We start from the raw sequence: 12,302 nt of genomic DNA on the forward strand, positions 1-12,302 counted from the left end.
TCAAGATGGACCATCTCAAGCAAGCTATTTGGCACATTGAAGGCACTCGAAATGTATTGGTAGAGAACATTAAAGATTTAATGCAAAGCCTACATCTGTTCCATGGGACTCCTGAAAAAATAGTTATAGAAGTGGTCTTCAAAGAGCTCAGAATCAACTTCAAACAAAGGCTCAGAATTATTTTAGGGAAGTCAATTTCTTTTTTTCTTTTTTTTTTTTTAGATTTATTTATTTATTTGTTTGTTTATAGAAAGCACAAGCAGGGGGGAGGGGCAGAGCTAGAGGGGGAGAGAGAGAATCTTAAGCTGACTCTGTTCTGAGCATGGAGCCCAATGTGGGCTCCCTCCCAGGACTCTGAAATCAAGATCTGAGCCAAAATCAAGAGTCAGGTGCTCAATCAACTGAGCCACCAGTTACCCCTAGGGAAGTCAACTTCTAATTCAATCTGTACTGTTCTTTCAGGCTTGTGTTGCTCCTTCTAATTCTCATGCCACAGTTGGAGCCACAGATATTCCAGGAAAAGAACACTTGCACTGTAACATTCTCAAATCCTGGGCATGACCCAGAGAAACATGCTTCAGGCTCTGCACCCAGTCAGCACAGCAGAGACAAGCTGCTCCTCCTGTAACAAGAGACCTAGGAAGGCTTAGATCATAGGATCTTAATTTTGGAAGAGACTTAGAGATTCATGACACTCCTTTAGTTACAGAAAAGACAACTAAACTAAGGCCCAGAGAATTAAGGGATTTGGCTTGTGTCATGTGGTGAATTGAGGCTGATGGAGAAATATCTGTAAAGTATGTAGGGCAATCTAATGTTCTGAGTCAAAATCACTGACATAAAATAGTTTTTGGTCCAAAATCTGATGCCTCAAATATGTCACTGTTTTATCCAAATTTTCAAGCTAAGGTTTTGATAATTAACATCAAGTGTTAGGTAAGGTTGGGGACCAGTTACTACAGTTTCAAAGAAACCAAACCTAAATACAATTCCCCCACTACCTTGTTAGGATACAAAAGACATCCTCCAGTACCTTTTTCTCTGCATTAAGTGCATTACAATGAAAGGCCAGTTGACCTTTGTTCCTTGGATTATTTTGACATTGTTCAAAGAGCCTCCAGTGTGCATTTCACAGAGCCCAGGTGCTGGGCCACCCTTGAACATGGGTCCCCAGACCTTACTGTCAAATTCAGCAATTATTTTCTCTCTCTCTGCAGCTGTGCTCAGAAGACTGCTTTTGTGGGCCACCAGGAATTTCCTGTGATAGAATATCAGAAAGCTACTGGTGACTCGGAGGAGGTGACTTCACAGGGCAAAAGTTCCCTTTCTACAATAAACATTCCCAGTGTGGCCATGTAGGAGACTTCCTACACAGACCCCACACCTACGAGCCACTTGTCTTCTTGACACCAAATAGCAGAGAAAAAAGTAGAACCATTTGTAAGAGATCGTCTTTTTTTTTAAAGTGAACTTGCCTATATGTTCCTAGTATACTAGTATTATCATAAAAACCAGTGAGGAAAATGCTCACCTAAAAAGGACTTTAAGAGAACATATGAATTTTATAAAGCAAACAGGCAACCCGGTTCACAGTTTCTAAGTGAGGGAAGGAGGCTTGTCAAATGACTCTAAGGAGCTTTCGCATCTTGAAGGGGGAGGAGCAGGGCACCTCCCTGGCACACCAACCAGCCTTGTGTCCCACGGGGGCCTGGCAGCAGCAGGGAACAACCAATGCCATATTCCAAAAAGTTTGCATCTCCAGCAGCCATTGCAAAAGCCACCATTCAGAAGAGAGTTACTAAAGAGAAAAGCCAGAACCACTCAGTCAGAGCAGGTGCACCTCTAAGAACTATCTGGTCTTCTCCGGGTCTGGGGCGGCAGAGGTCCAAGGGAAGGGGGCAGCCAGACACCTACCACAGTGGGAGGCGGCACCACCAGCCCAACTTCCTTGGCATTTCCTCTTCTATCTCTCAAATACTGCATTCTACTCCCTAATTTATACTTTGTGCCCTAATAGTATGATGGATTCTCACCCACAAAAATCTCACCCTTAGAAGCTGTTCATATTATCCCTGGAAAGTGAGAAAAACTGGCTTCCCGGCATGGTAGAGGGCGAATCCATCAAAAGCTGAAGGTGAGGGGCGCCCGGGTGGCTCAGTCAGTTTAAGTGTCTGCCTTTGGCTCAGGTCATGATCTCAGGGTCCTGGGATGGAGCCTCTTCTTTGGGCTGTGAGCTCAGCGGGGGGGGGGGGGGGGTCTGCGTCTCCCTCTCCTCTGCCCCTCTCCCACTATTCCATGTGCGCTCACTCTCGCTTTCTCTCTCTCTCTCTCTCTCTCAAATAAATAAACAAAATCTTTTTTTTTTTTTTTAAAGCAGCTGAAGGTGAGCTTCAGCCCTTTGGAGGATCTTTTATAACAATCTGTATTCTTAGCAAGGATTCTCGCCTTCGCCCTAGGCTGCTCCCGCCTGGTTGAGAGGTTGCTTCCCACTTTCGCTAGTTTCCATTGGTTAATATTTCCCACGCATGCGATCGGTCTCCTCAGCCAGCTGCTGTAAGCTCCTGTCCTCTTGGAGAAACAGGACCTGTGGTTCCTTCAGGCTCGCGTCTTCCTGGGCCCGCCCACGCGACAGGGGGAAGCGAGCGCCCATGCCTCCCTAGGCTGGCTGTAAGAAGGGGACAGCAACGGGCTGACTGCAGGTGGAGCAAGCCACCTCCCTGACAAGCCTCCTGCAGTTTCTGTCCCCAGCATCCCCGAGGCCTCGGGTAGAGAGGGCCAGTCCAGGAGCTTCATGGGACTGGACCAATCAGTTCTCCCAAAGGTTCCCACGTGGAAGAGAAGAGCTTATCCATTTCTTTCTCTCCCTCTATTTCGGTATGAATTGGAATCGCAGCAGGACGTCATGGGCCTCCTCCACCTTCCCCGAGGCAAAGCACAGTTTACCTTCGGGGCTGCCTCGCCAGCTTCCCTGGAAGGATTTGACAGGGGCTGCCTCCCAGAGCCGGGTGTGGGTGAGCCAGGCCCCCCGCGGCCGCCAGCCGGGGCCTGGCGTGCTGGGGCACATCTGCCTGGGGATGAGGATCCTAGGGCAGGGCCTGGGCAAGGGAGCCTGCGGGACCATGCATGACCGGACCCCAGACTCCACCTGCCCCAAGGGCTGCTTAGACCTTCAGAGGTGTCTCGGTGAGCGCTCGCTCCGTCCAGTAACAGCCCGGGCAGAGCTGTCTCTGCGGAGGGAACAGTGCATTCCGGTAGGTCTGGGGAACGAGGCCAAGAGACACACCAGCCTCCCCGGGTAAGCCGCTCTCGGTGGTCGCTTCGTCCTGAAACACAGGCCACTGCCCCCATTCCGTGGCTGCTTCTCCTCTCCCAGGACCGCTGGCTTCAACCTTGACCTTCATCCATTGTTTAGCTTCCTTCTAGCCCATCTTCTAACCCATGGCTGAACCACAGCAAATTACCATTTATAAACACATTTGTTTAGGCATGATAAACTGGCATGACTTCTCCTCTATAGAATATTCGGGAAGGATATATACAATGGGACCCAGACAGAGACGAGGCCGGAGGACTGAAGGAGGAACCAAGAGTGATGTAATCTCGGTCCGCACAGACGCCCCTTCCCCTCTGTAACCAGAACAAGGTGCATCATTTCGCCAGAACTCAGCCAGCTCCCTCATTTGTAAACTAACAATATATAATCACACCTGGGGCTCTAAAAATTAGGTTAGTAAGATGGTTTCTGAGCACTTACCTAAGACCAGGCATAAAACAGCCCTGATCCCTATCCCCATGAATGTAGCATAATGGGAAGGGCAGATATGAAACAAATAATTATAAACAATATACTTACAGGTGTCTAAATTACCATAGAAGAAAACTGAAAGTGTTCTAAAGGCAAATAATCCAGTCCGGGTGTGCAAAATTTTGCAACTATCCCATAGCAGTCATTTGATTGAGGAAATGGTATCCACGTCACATGAAGGATATACAGAAAGTCACAAGTTTTAGTGGGAAATATGGAAGGCCTAATGATATCACCAAGACCGCAGAACTTGAAGAAGAAAAGATAAAAGTGAAGGAGCCCATTTAGGTTCTTACTCCTTATGCCCACAGGGCCTCTTCATTCTCAGCAAACTGAACATCCCTCCTGGGCATGGTCACTTTATGGTGACATCTATAGATGATCTTCCAAAGAAGTAGTCATCAGCGAAAGAAACCGACCATGGCTGATTCAAACCAAAAGACGAAAGGAACAAAGGCAAGCCAGGCTGGAGGAGGCCAGCCAGAATCACAGAACTGGGCCAAGGTGGATAATGAGCACATACCTTGGAGTTCCGGGTACAGATCCTAGAGGCCGACTGTTTTGTTTGCATCCTATCCTAATTAGCTGTGCAAATTTGAACAATTTGTTTAACCTTCCTGTGCCTCAATTCTTCATCTGTAAAATTAAACTAAAAATATTCTAGGGGCACTTGGGTGCCTCAGTCAGTTAAGTAACTTGCTTTGGCTCAGGTCATGGCAGGAAATTGAGATGGGTATGGCTCTGCACTCAGTGGGGAGTCTGCTTAAGATTCTTTCCCTCTCCCTCTGTTCTTGCCTCCCTCCCCTCCCCTTGCACGCTTGCACTTTCTCTCTCTCTCAAATTAGAAAATATATATTTTTTTAAATCCCATATTTTAACAAGTCTAAAATGTCAGTTTTAAGATGTACTGCTCTTTTATGAGCCACTAAGAGAAAACCCTGCCAATTAAAGTATGACACAGGGCTTTCTCATCACTTCAAATGTTTTATTTTATATTTCAATATAAATCCTTATTAGATGTATTTAGATACAGGTTTTTAGCATGCCACTCTTAAACATACATAAAAAGAAAGATATAATAAAAATAAATTAGGATACTTCTAGATCTTTCTCAATTCAGAGCCCACGTATCCCAAATGGCTTATTGGTCTGGTCACTTTTTTTGTTTTGTTTTTGTTTTAAAATGGCTCCAAGCCCAGCATGGAGCCCAACATGGGACTTGAGCTCACAAACCCTGAGGTCAAGACCTGACCTGAGATCAAGAGTCAGATGCTTAACTGACTGAGCCACCCAGGTGCCCCTGGTCTGGTCATTGTTGTACACATGTGTCCACACACTGGCTGCTAATCTCTGAGCCACCATGGTCACTGACAGCATTTCTTCAAAGACAGCTCCATCATTTTCTCCTGGACCTGCAGCAAGCCTTGGACAGCCCTTCTCCAAGGTCTGGTGCTACTGCTTTCTTGACCTTAGCAGAGGTGTCACGAGGCTTTCAGAACACAGATGCAGTCTTTTCCAAATGGTTCTCCAGGGGTTTGTTGCCTGAAGCAGCAAGGATCTGCAGGCATCCTCTAGGCCACCTAAGACAAGGTGTGCAGTGAGACGACTATAACAAGCCCCAACAGGCACCACCTGAACACCCACCCTCCTCAAGATGCTTTAGAACTCTCGCTGTGAGACTTGTGTTCATTTAGTTGAAGAAGTTAGCCCTGGTCCAGCATGTTGTCAGCATTCAACAAATGCCAGTTATTTTCTATCTTTAAGAAATACCTGTAGCAGGGACACCTGGGTGGCTCAGCTGTTGAGTGTCTGCCTTCACACTCTGGGCGTTATCCTGGGGTCCTGGAATCGAGTCCCAATCAGGCTCCCTGTGGCTCTGGGCTTCTCCCTCTACCTATGTCTCTGCCTCTCTCTCTGTGTCTCTCATGAATAAATAAAACTCTTTAAAAGAAAGAAAAAAGAAATACTAGTAGCAAATTAGGAGGGTTTTATAAAGGTGCACCTTTTTATCTTAGATTGAATAGGGTACCTGGAAGATAAGATAAAATGAGCCACTATCCCACTTGCAAGCTTTCAAAAGAAATCTATAAGGGACCAGCTCAAAGGGTTGGTGGCAGCATGGTTGGGACATTCCTTATGGTTCAGTGCAAGTGTCTAAACAGCTTTTTTTTTCATCTCTATTGAAACTTAGCTCATTAGTCTGTAGTGTACTTGGGAACCCAAAACAGCCTCATTGGTTTTCTTTTGTGTTATAAGACTTGGAACACTGAATTCTATTTCTGGCTGTGACACCTAATACACCTTTCCCACCCAGCCGGAGCTGGGGATGGTGGGGGAGGGGAAGGCTGGAAAAGGTTCAGGCTGTGGAGGAGCTGTCAGAGGAGGGCATTGAACAAGACCAGGACACCCTGTCCGGGTTCTGGTTCCAACCCTGTGCCACATGCATCCTCAGAGAGCAGGCTGGAGACAGTGTGGGGTGGAGGGATGGGGTCAGCTAGCTGAGGGGGTTACTCAGTTCAGCTGGAAAAGCCTTTATTTCACAATTCTTTTTTAAAAACATTGGACATTTTAACTGTTAAAAACCATCAGTCCCATTCTCCTGGGCTTGCTTTTGGTGCAATTTTTTTTTTCAATTTGGTATTTCTAAGGGGAATAATCTGAAGAACATTTTGAAATCTTGCAGTGACAGTTCATTGGCTCCAGGAACCAAAATTCTGCTCTCTTTGGTTTTATTTATATAATGAGAAGAAACAGCATAGATCTGGGTGGCAGGCACACAGGAAAATAAAAATATGGGGCACTTGCCTGCTCTCTGCATTTGTAAGCCAATGTGTCAGGCTTCTAGTATTAGAACACCATTTCTAGCTTAGTATATGGCTTTGAGTGAAAAAGTGTGTCTTTTTCTTTTATCCTGGCAAACCCTGGCAAGCTGCACTCTGAAACACTGTGCCAAAACACAACCCCAACGATGGTGACAGAGAGAACCCACATTATCACCAATACTGGATTCCTTGATGATTATTTCCTCATCGATAAGGTTACGGAGGTTTCAGGCTTAATGAACTTTTCTGATTTTCTCATCTCTCTCTCAGGTTGCTTCATGAATCGACAGTCATGAGCCCCTTACCACAGTAACTGAGGAGATGAATATCCATGCTAACCAAAGAGGGGCAAGAGCTACTAAACTAATGTGATAAACAAGATTCTCGTAATTCTCTAGGTGCACTCAGGCCCAACACAAGCTGGGAACCTCTCCCCAAGAAGCCTGCTCCTAAAATCTGAAGTAGAGGAGACAAAAGTACCTCAAGGAGCTCTCACTGGGTGAAGACTGAAGCCAGGGGAGCATGACCCATGGCCATATGCTGTGTGGCCTGGGGGTGCAGGGCAAGCAGCTATTATAATCTATTTGGTCACTTAGCCTCGCCTTAGAGTTCCCTCCCTGTAGCTGGTAAGCCTGAACTCTCAATTTATAGATTTCTTTGTTTATTCTAAAGGAAAGAAGCAGGAAGTTCATTTTTACCGGTGACCTTGACTAGATGTCTTTGATGATGAAGTTTAATAGGTTAAAGGTTCATCCTAGTTTATTTATGTCATTATAAGATGACGCCATCCTTGTTTTTATATTTTTTCACATTTAATGAGTGTACTTCTTGTAATAAATTATACCAAACACACACGCACGCACACAATTTAAAGCAAAAGTTTTTCCGTTTGTTTTTTCTTTTTTTTTAGTTTTTAGTTTCTTAGGTTTTCTGTTTTGTGTTTGTTTCTTAGTTTTTCCACTTACTCATTTTTATTGTAACTCCACTCCAACCTATAGTACAAAATAGTGTCATATTATTTTCAAATATTTGCCTGGACTTTTAGAACAATAATTGTTTTAAGTCTTTCTAAAGCACGTTAGACTTTACTAGAAAAGTTTTAAAATATGTCACCTCCGCAGTTACTCATCAGATACAACTTGTGTATCATACATAACATATGTTGTATCATCTTTGTTTTATCTTCATTTAAAGAACAAAATGTTCTTCCAATGGGGAGGAAAAAAAGTTGCAGAAATCATTTACAGGGCGGTTAATTCACCCTTCTAGCTGTAGGAAATATGAAGAAATGGGTCCCCCTAGTGTTCCCCGAGTGCTGCTGCAGGATGCCAACGCACTAACTTGTATCAGAGCTTCTCAGACTTTTTAAAAAATATTTCATTTATTTATTCATGAGAGACACACAGAGAGAAGCAGAGACATAAGCAGAGGGAGAAGCAGGCTCCCTGCAGGGAGCCCGATGCAGGACTCCATCCCAGGACCTCAGGATCACGCCCTGAGCTGAAGGCAGATGCTCAACTGAGCCCCCCAGGCTCCCTCAAACTTTAAAGTGTACAACATTATCTGGGGATCTTGGTAAGATGTAGACTCTTATGCAGAAGGTGAGGGGTGAGGACTGGGATTCTGCATTGCTAAAAAGCTCAAAGAGGATGCCAGTGCTGCTGGTTCGTGGTATTTTAATGCATTTGATGATGTCTAGTTGTGTAAATAGAATCAGAAAGTTGTAATTACTTGTAAAGATCTTTTTAGATATTAAAAATTCAGAAGTCAAATTCATTTTCCCCTTTTCTACCAGAGGCCATATTTAGTGGAAATGAATTGGTTATGTTGAATTACTAATTTCAGAACAGCTAATTGCCCTAAATGAAATTCCTTTGATGATTGACCCTTACTTTTGTAACTACAACATCTAAGAACATGCCTACTTATTCCTTTGCCCACACCTTACTGTTAAAGCAGTTCTAAGAACAATGTTCTGTGTTCTATTTTGTCTTCCTAGCAGCTGGCAATGGCTAAATTATAGCAGATGCCCAGCTTACTGGTCTAGAGAGGTGAATTTTCCAGGTGAGAGAACAAAAAGCAGGTGGGCATAGAGCGCCTCACCTCTAGCCATACAGTTGCAGGGAGACCTAGCCCAAACAGTGTTTACTATGAGAGTCTGCCACATAAGGGGAGAAGTCTGTGTTAGGGACTGTCTTTCCTGAAGCAATCCATATGATGTCTTCACAAGAATAATAAATGCTCATGCTTATTGGACCTTCACTCTGCTCAGCACTTACTGGATCATATCTGTACCTTTTCTGTCATACTCAGCACCACAACCAAATGAAGAAGGCACTACTGCTCTTGCCATTTGGTCAGGGAAGCCGCTTTAATAGCCCTCCTGGGTAATCTGCTGACTCGGGACACACACCCAGGACCACCTCATTCAAAAACTCTTGTTTTAAACCACTTTGCTACCGCATTTAACACTAGCTTGTGAATGCACAATTTCTGTGCTTCTCTTCCTTAGATAGTTTGCTGCTGGACTTCAAATATGTATGCATAGTATACAATCCCAAAAACATAAAAGCTTAATCTGTAGCCTTAAAGTGTTGTAAATGCCAGTTTTGGAAACTTGGAAAAGTCAACATCTAAACAGCTTTATAGTATCTCTGAAAGACTTGAGTGAAAATCAATGTAAAAGCCATTGTTACTTTTGGTTTGCTTCCTTCCTCTGTCCCTTCCCCCACTAGTCCCCCTCACTTTTTACAGTCATCAACTACAAGCAACGAAGAACTTGGATTTGCCATGTCTAGACTGAGGTTCCAATTCCTTTAAAGTTACAGGTGAACCAGAGTGTTGGGAGTAAGTCACTTACGGCACTTGCTGCTTTGCAATTTAATTATTTATTCAGTCATCTGTCCCTTCTACTGGTCTGTGTGTGCCTATAGGGCAATAACTCTGCCTGTCTGATTTTAGTATTCCAGTGCTTAGCTTTGTGTCTGGTGTGTGAGCACTTCATGTTTGTTGAATATATAAATTCATGAATAATTAATAAGTCTAATTAAATCAGGCTGAGATTGAAAAATTCCCCAAGAAATGTTCATATTTGGTCCACTAGGTGGCAGACTTGCCTAATCTTAGATGGCTACTTTTTTTTTTTTTTTTTTTTTTTTTAATAATGTTGAAAGTCTCCACTTGAAGAAAGGAAAACCATTTAGAGAGACCCATCTCCCCCAAGAACATCTCTGGACCACGAGTCATTCTTTATGTTCAAGATAGTCAACTTACTGCATTATAACACCGACTACATTATAAATCTTTGTCCCCTGAAACCTCTGGTCTTGTATTATGAAATCATCTTTGAGTGATGACTTGATGTTGACATAACATTGGAGGCAGAGATGAGAAAGACCCATAAGCCTCTGGTTGATATGAGAATGCATTGCTAAGAAAAAGTTTGAAGATTTGTAGGAAGTACACAAGAAAAATCACATAATTCTTACACTTTTTGAGTGTAAGAATTTTGTACACTTTAACAAACTGGTTGCAATTTTATGGTATTGCATGTATTATGTCTACTATTCTCATTTTAAATGTATTTTACACTGAAAAAATGTCTTGATTTTAAAATATTCTTAAAGTAAGGGGCATCTGACTGGTTCAGTCAGTAGAGCATGTGACTCTTGATCTCTGAGTCATAAATTCAAGCCCCACATTGGGCATAGAGATTACTTTTAAAATATATCTATTGTTAAGATAATAGAAAAGATTTTTTTGCCACATACAGAGCAAATTACTAAATCATGAATAAATAAGAGACATTAATACCAACCTTACAGGAATAAAAATGATCATAAGAGAACATAGTAACAATAGTATACCAACAAATTAGGTAATCTAGATGAAATGGATAAACAGCTAGAAAGACACAAACTACCAAAATGGATATGAAAAGAATAAAAAATTTGAAAAGATGTCCAATGAGTAAAGAGATTGAATCAATAATTTTAAAAACTTCTCAATAAATATACATATATATAAAATTTAAAACTTCCACAAAGAAAAGCCCAGGGTCAGATGACTTCATTGGTGAATTCACCAAAGATTTAAAGAAGAATTCACCTCAATTCTTCATAAACTCTCCCCCAAAAAAACAGAGGAGGAGGAAACACTTTCGAATCACTCCATTTGCCCAAAATTAAACTAATACTAAACCAGATCTAGACATCAAAAGAAAACATCAGGCAAATAATTACATATGCAAAAATAATCAAGAAGATACTAATCCATTCATGGATTAGAAGTTTTAATATTGCCAAGTTGGAGATATTTACCAGAGTGATCTACAAATTTAATGCAACTGCTATCAAAATCCAAGCTTCTTTTGAAGAAATTGACAAGCCAACTTTCAAATGCATATGGATATAGAAGGGACTCAGAAAAGCCAAAAGAATCTTACAAAAGAACAAAGTTGGAATTTCTGGACTTCAAACCTTACTATAAAACTATAGTAATTAAGACTGTGGTATTAGCACAAATTTACACGTGTAGCTTAATGGAATAGAATTCAGAAGACAGAAATAAACCTTCACATTTACAGTCAATTGATTTTCAACGAAAATGTCAAGACAATTCAATGAGGAAAAAATATTCTCCTCAATTAATTGTGCTCAGACAACTGATATCCACATGCAAAAGATTAAAGGTGGACTCCTACCTCATGCATATTTTGAGTCAATATACAAATGTTAGCTCAAAATAAATCAAACACATAAATGTAAAAACCAAACCTATAAAACTCATAGAAGAAAGCCTAGGAGTAAATCTTCATGATCTTGGTTAGGAAATCACTAGATATGACACCAAAACAAAACAAAAAGATAATTTGGGGATCCCTGGGTGGCGCAGCGGTTTGGCGCCTGCCTTTGGCCCAGGGCGCGATCCTGGAGACCCGGGATCGAATCCCATATCGGGCTCCCGGTGCATGGAGCCTGCTTCTCCCTCTGCCTGTGTCTCTGCCTCTCTCTCTCTCTCTCTCTCTCTCTCTGTGACTATCATAAATAAATAAATTTAAAAAAAAAGATAATTTGGACTTTAGCAAAATTAAAAACTTCTGTACATGAAAGTATACTCTCAAGTGCTGGCTTCGGCAGCACATATACTAAAATTGGAACGATACAGAGAAGATTAGCATGGCCCCTGCGCAAGGATGACACGCAAATTCATGAAAGTATACTCTCAAAAATGTGAAAAGTAAACCCAGAGTGAGAGAAAACATTTGTAAATCATATATCTAAGGATTTGCACTTCAGTATATAAAGAACTATTATAAGTCAATAACAAAAAGACAACCCAATTAAAAAATAGATAAAGGACATAAATAGATATTTTTTCAAAGAAGACAGATAAGTGGCAAATAAGCCAATGAAGGTGATGATTAACATCACGATATTAGGGAAATGCACAATGCACATCAAAACCACAATGAGAGGGATCCCTGGGTGGCGCAGCGGTTTGGCGCCTGCCTTTGGCCCAGGGCGCGATCCTGGAGACCCGGGATCGAATCCCACGTCAGCTCCCAGTGTATGGAGCCTGCTTCTCCCTCTGCCTGTGTCTCTGCCTCTCTCTCTCTCTCACTGTGTGCCTATCATAAATAAATAAAAAACAAACAAAAAAAAAAAAAAAAAAAC

The 12,302-nt window shown here is 42.4% G+C and overlaps 1 non-coding gene across 1 annotated transcript; it reads left to right on the forward strand.

The window, feature by feature from the left end:
• The first annotated feature begins 11,749 nt into the window (after window positions 1-11,749).
• LOC129505429 (U6 spliceosomal RNA) lies at window positions 11,750-11,856 on the forward strand. The gene has a single exon (XR_008663524.1). It is a non-coding gene; the product is annotated as a U6 spliceosomal RNA (small nuclear RNA).
• Window positions 11,857-12,302: the final 446 nt, after the last annotated feature.

Source organism: Nyctereutes procyonoides, unplaced genomic scaffold (assembly GCF_905146905.1).
Source record: "Nyctereutes procyonoides isolate TBG_1078 unplaced genomic scaffold, NYPRO_anot_genome, whole genome shotgun sequence".
NCBI classification, from domain to species: Eukaryota; Metazoa; Chordata; class Mammalia; order Carnivora; family Canidae; genus Nyctereutes; species Nyctereutes procyonoides.